Source organism: Stegastes partitus, unplaced genomic scaffold (assembly GCF_000690725.1).
Source record: "Stegastes partitus isolate 25-593 unplaced genomic scaffold, Stegastes_partitus-1.0.2 Scaffold2386, whole genome shotgun sequence".
Classification (NCBI taxonomy): domain Eukaryota; kingdom Metazoa; phylum Chordata; class Actinopteri; family Pomacentridae; genus Stegastes; species Stegastes partitus.
The window spans coordinates 20,192-26,800 of NW_007580117.1; positions in this window are offsets into that span (position 1 = coordinate 20,192).

Genomic DNA, 6,609 nt, shown 5'->3' on the forward strand with positions numbered 1-6,609 from the left:
CAAATAAATGTACCTTTAGTTGTACCAGACATTAAAATGAACAAGAAATTGAAGACAACAACGGTGGTCTACTCATTTTGTCCATGACTTTCCCAGCATGCTTCATCCTCTTTTCAGAGAGGGTCACAGTAGATTTCAGCCTCTTTCTGCTGGTTTCAAACATGTTCCAGCTTCTTCACGCTGGTATGTTTAATCCTTTTTATGTTGGCTACCAATACATCTCCATATTTATGCTGGTTCCCAGTAAGTTTCCGCTTCTTTACATTAGCTCCCAGTACATTTCCTCCTCTTCCCGCTGTCTTCTATGTGTAACCCTCTTTACATCTGCTCTCGATATGTTTTAGGTCTCCTCTTGAAAGTATAATTTGATCTGAGAAGCTTTCATGATTATATAGGTTCTTTATATTAATTTTTTTAAAATTTTATCAGTTTCTCAAAACGTTTGATGACATGCCAGTTGTATTTTGCTGTTTTGTGAAGCACTTCGTAATTTGGGTTTTGAAAAAAAATGTTCAATAAATAAAGATGAATGTAATCTAAAGGTTGATATAGACTCATATATTGATCCTTTTAAAGTGTCATTTTTAAAAGATGCATGCTAATACACCACGAGAGCGGACTTTATGTTTAAGTCTACAATTTCAACCAGGTTTCTAGTAAATAAAATAAAATAAAATAAAAAACAATAAGCAATTAATACTGTCTAAAGTATTACATTTGTGTAAAAAGTATTAGTTGTTCGTAGTTGTCGGCAATAAAAAAAAAAAAAAAAACAGGGCACTGAGCCAAAGTGTTTTCAATGAAGAAATTAGATTAAGTTACAAATGGACCTAACAAGTTTAAATATTACAGTTAAATCTCTATAATATTATTTGTACAATAGCAAATTATGGGACTAATTTTTTAAAAATTACAGTGAATTAGAGTAGACCTAATTCTTCTTCTTCTTCTTCTCATTATTGTTATTAACATGAGGGAGCTTTATACAGTACATGATATCACTGTTTGGTATTTGGTTTTTCAAGAAAATTTTGACATTTTTAGAGAGTAAAACATGTCAAAATATAAAGCCATAATTCTAGATTGGACAAAGACTGTCTTCAGAGTTTTCCCATTTCATCTGGTGGCTAAAGTGGCGACAGACTTTCCAGTTGTCGGGAAATATTGTCAAGATTCAAAGAGCAAAAATTTCATCCTAAAATGAGACAATAGATACAACAAATCAAGTCCATCATTGACTTTAAAATTAATCATTTTAATGGTGTTATATTGTATTGTATTGTATGGTAAAGATATTTTGTTTTTTTAAATAAATTATTTAGATTTTGTTTTGCCCATCACTTCAGAAATTCTGTATTACGCTTTAGTGAATTTGTGATATTTTTAAAAAAGACACAAGAAATAGTTTAACTTGTAATCCCACAAGCTGGAGCCTACATTTCCCATAATGCTTTGCATCATCTTTTAAACTCAGTTCCTCCAGTTTGTAAAACATGCTTTCTGTAAAAGAATGCATTTGTTTGTTATTTAGGACTCCACAGACACAGAAAACATTTTTTTTAACACTTTTCTTATGATTGATAAATTGATATTGATTCGTAAAATCAGCGGCATTCACCTTTAAAGATTTTTTTTTTTTAATCAAAAATTGACATAATGTTGCTATGGTGATAGTTAATCCTCATCAGGAATCACTGTCACTGTCAGATGTCAACCAATCTATCAAATGTGGCCTAAATTCACATAAACATGGGGTGAGGGAAACATATTCACACTGATTTTAGTTACATGATGAATATTTTATTTAACAACATTATATCTGGTATGTACAGTACAAAGAAAAACAGCTGGGGTGCATCACTGCTGTGGCACAGAGAAATGTTAAAAATCTCAGATATTCCCACTGAATTGCCTCCTCAGTTTGTTAATAAACTGATTAACGGTGCAATTAAACCCCTCAGAAGATCTTGATTTAGGCTTTTTTTTTCTGCTGTCACTGAAACAGAAAAACATACAGACGGTGGCCGTTGTGTGACAAAATCACTCCAGTCGCTGCAACGCAGTCACAATAATTCACTTAAACTCAAGCACACAAACTGCAGATGAATGCACTGTGAAGCCCTGAAAAGTTCTGCACTGGTTTATGTTACTTTAGGATACATTTCCTGATGGGTGATTTCTGACACATCACACATAGAGAAGCAAAGGGAGGCTTTCTCACAAACACACACACTGATTAACAGTCTGAACATGTGTGAGGCACAAATAGCCGACTTACAGTACATGATGCTCCAGCGTCTGCTAACACAGCAGTAACACACAAGTCAGGAGCTAACAGAAACACACACAGAACAAACTACAGCAGCCGAAACGCATTATCATTATTAGATTCAAACATGTGACATTTCATAATTAGCTCCAAAGCTGCTGATTCAGTACAGTTTGGACATTTTACAGTGAAACCTTAAAGTTAAAACGACAGCAGCATTGTCACCAAAATCTTTATTTCATGATGAAAATCTCAGCTGCTGTCGGGTCAAAATTTGTCAGTAAAAATGTACCAGTCTGGAAGTTACTCCTTGACTGTTGCTAGGTAACACGACTCGGTAGTAACCAATGGCAGCAGTTGCCACGGCGATGTCATCACAGCCAATTTTTCTGAACGCCGCGACCAGAACTCAACAGAGTGCAACCCTGACGAGGCACACGGATAAAAACAGCGACCGAGAGGAAGGAAGATGAACAACAGTGTCAGTCGCACCACAATGTGCACCCCAAAAAACAACAACAACAAAAAAAACACGTGTGTGTCCGTGAAAGTCAACATATAAATAGTACTCTTTTTAAAAAATACATATTTACAAGTTAATACTTAGAACTCTCCTATATCTTTGTACAGTAAGTGGAGGGTTTTGAGTTCATATGTGTGCATAAAGTAGCTGACTATGGTTAGGAGCAGTGTGCGCCTGGGTCCATATATTTGTTTTTAAAGCCTTTCACATACTTTTGTGATGCGCTGCAGTCATGCCGACGTCTTTTAGCTCACATCCAAAGCCTGAACTCTTGTCCAAAGTGCAAACAAGGTTTTACTGGCAGTCCCTGACTCACTTGTAAATGGGCAGTTTTACTAACATTTGCTTTTCCACAACGGTTTAAACTGGAGCTGCACAATTTTTGAGAAAAAGTGGCACTGTGATGTTGTGTTTTTGTGCCATATAGATACTACAAAATGAAAAAAACACAGGAATTTTTAGCAGATGACTTGAATAACTCTATTTGGAAAGAATTAATGATTGTAAGATGATCCTGTAGGGGAATGCATCTGCATAGAAAATCAAAAACAACACTAAAAAAGCAGAAAGAAGTCAGCGAAACACATGACTTTGGATGGCATTCAGATCTGGCACTTGCATTGATGATACAGAACTTTGTGGTGCCACTTTAAATGACCAAACAAGTGACGTTGCAGTTCTTTTTTGGCAACAAAGTCTTCCTTTTCATATTCTCTCCCCTGTTTCTCGCTCATTTGGCTGTGCACACATTGAGCGTGCATGTCAACAAACTATGTATCTTTAAATAAGGTCCAAAAACACTTGAATCAGAGTAAATTATGTTCTATTACTTCTCTTGTAGACGAGTGATAGAAATTGAGGAAAGTGCAATTTTCTTATTGTGTCAAGCAGCAAAAATAGCTTTAGTATGATGCATTTGAGTTAATTTGCCTCACTTCACATTGCACTTCTTTGTAATGTTAAAGTTGAAATGATATAATGTGCAGCTCTCGTTTGAACCAGAGAAAAAAAAGCTGCAACTGCACTGAATGTTGTAACTTGCTTTTGGATGTGGAACACCGAAATCAAATCCTGTGTTTGTTTCAAGTCACCTCAGAGAAAAAGAATAGCACGAATCGTGGAGGTATTTGAAACTGTGACATCACAAAAGGCAAAAAGCATTTGAAATCCATATCAGACTCAGGTTTGCTAAAGGTCAGTGTTAGTGCCATACATGAAGGAGCAGTGAAGTCACAGACAGAAGCTGGACCTTTACAGGAGAGACTGAAAACGACACTAAACGAACCAGAGAGGAGCAAACCTCCCTCAGTGCAAAACACAATACAGCACTATCATCCACAAACACAGCAATACACAACACAGCCACCACTCCATAGTCGATCCCCTCACTGTGAGAAACATTCGTCTTAACAAGCCTCTGCTCATCACACCATAAACGTCAGCAAAGTGACAGATTTTCACACTTGAATCTAAAATCTTTCAGTAAAAGTGACTTGTCAAGATAAATATTTTTCCGAAAATAACACAGAAAAATACAGAAATAAATATGTTCTCAATGTGCAGCATGGGTGAAAAGAAAGTAGCTTTTTTTTTTTTTTTTCAAGAAACTACAGCAATCCAGGCAGTCACGACAGAATATAGAAAATATACTTTGTGTCGTACATGTATACACCACACACATTCTGTACAGTGTTTGGATACACGAACCTGTGGTGCTCGACAACGCTACACAAGGCTGACTTTACAGACCCAACGAATGAAGCCAGATACACACCGAACGCTGCCTGACTTTGAGTTCCTACAGACAATTTTAATTTCATTATTATCTAAACTCACATTGGAACATAAAGTTTGCTAAAAGGTGCTGTCAAACTAAATAGCACGATTTTAGATTTCATTTTTTCGAAGTAGTGCATGAAATTAACAGGATTGATTTAAGGAACTATAGGTGTTATGTAAAAATAAACATATGCTATTCATACAATGATGTGTCAGTGCATTTGGGCTTAAAAGGATTTTTAAAACATCTGGAAACATTCGTCATATTGGATCACGATGAAACATAATTGGGACAAATTAGCATTTTAATGAGAAAAATATTAAAATTTTAAAGGAAGATTGTGGGTTTAGCTGTTTCTTAGCCAGTTTCTTAGGAAGAACTAAATCTCTCAAGGTTATACAGAGCCCATTTTCTGAAAGTTCCCCCGAGTGACTCAACAGAAATAAGAGAAAACTACATTATGTGCCTGCTGACTGTAAAAGACAAATAACAATTTCATCGCATGATCAACACAAAAGTTCTTAATGTTTCTCAAATATTGTTTGTAGAACTAAAAGCTCAGTCAGTCCTTCTCACATAACTATTATCCAAACATCTAAATTAACTCTCTATACTTAAAACACCACAACTTCATTTCATTTCAAAATAAAAGCACAGTACACATACACATTCAAAGGACACTCGGTTTTGATTTAACACAAAACTCACAGTACATCGACGATTTTCTCAGATTTTAAGTAGCGATTTCTCCCTTTGTGAAAATGCAAAATATAATATTCTACTTCGATGACCCTCAAGAGACTAGTCGTACCCGTTGTTTGCACAGTATTAGCACTTCCCCCTGTAATTGCCTCGACCCACGATCAGCTCCTACCGAGTTTTAAGCTGAAGATTCTACGTTGATTGCACGTTTTATACAACTCTTACTCTAATAACAGCTTTGCCAGATATAATCTCAGGTAAATACAGTTTGGATTATTAGCAGTCTGCTAGTTGGGCACAAAGCGCTGCTCTGCTCGATGACGTCTACTGACTGTGGCTCTAATGCTGCTTGTCTGGTTACCAAGGTGCTTATAAATATCGTGTAAATCTCTGAGCTGCACTTCGAGTGATGCAGGTGCACCACTGCTGGGCAAAGCTCACTTTAAACTCACTTTTCATACTTCTGGAAAGCACTAAAAGTCTGAATTTGCTTTTTAACTATATACTTTATAGAAAAATCAATTTCTAATGTAATAAATACTATAATAATTTTCCCTTCTACCAAAAAAATAGACATTGCACGCTACCCTAGTAGATTCTACATGTGTAAAACAGTGTGGTAGAAATGGTTTCGTTTACAGGTCATGGTCATTAATCCTAAAATTTATAAGCTATAGTCAGGATTTTACCAGTCTCCAGTACTTTTCAATAGAAAATAACCTCCCTACATTATAGCAATGAGGGGTTTTGACCAAAGGTGGCGCCAAACTCCAACTAATTAAACATAAACTTCTCATTACAGCTTTAACTAATAAATTTAGCATGACCTGTAGCTGAAATTTAACAACCGCATCTGAGGTTACACAAGTTGCGAATTAAAGTTCAGGACTTTGGCATTTTCTAAAAAGCTCTCAGGTTTGTCAGCTCATATTCACCAGCTGAAGGCAGAGCATGAATTTAAAAAAACCATACCTTATTATTATCTGTGATGAGAACACGTGAAAAACAGCAAAGAATAAAATACAAACTACAGCTACAAAGTTGCACTACAATATCCACTACGATGCCTTTAAATCAGGAATGTGTGAATTAAAAACGCGGATCATCACCGTCCGTGTCACCCCGCTCGCCGGAAGAAAGTTTTATGGAGACGCCTGTACACTTTCATAAAAAAGCACCATCTCTGCAATAGCCAACTTTTCACCTGCATTTTAACCGGACACCTGTTTTCGAGAAGTGTGCCTTCCTGATGAGTCGCACAGCTTGTGTTGAAAGCGACTCACCCTTCTGATGAGCGCGGCTGAATTCCGAGGAATGTAGAGTAGATTTAAGGTT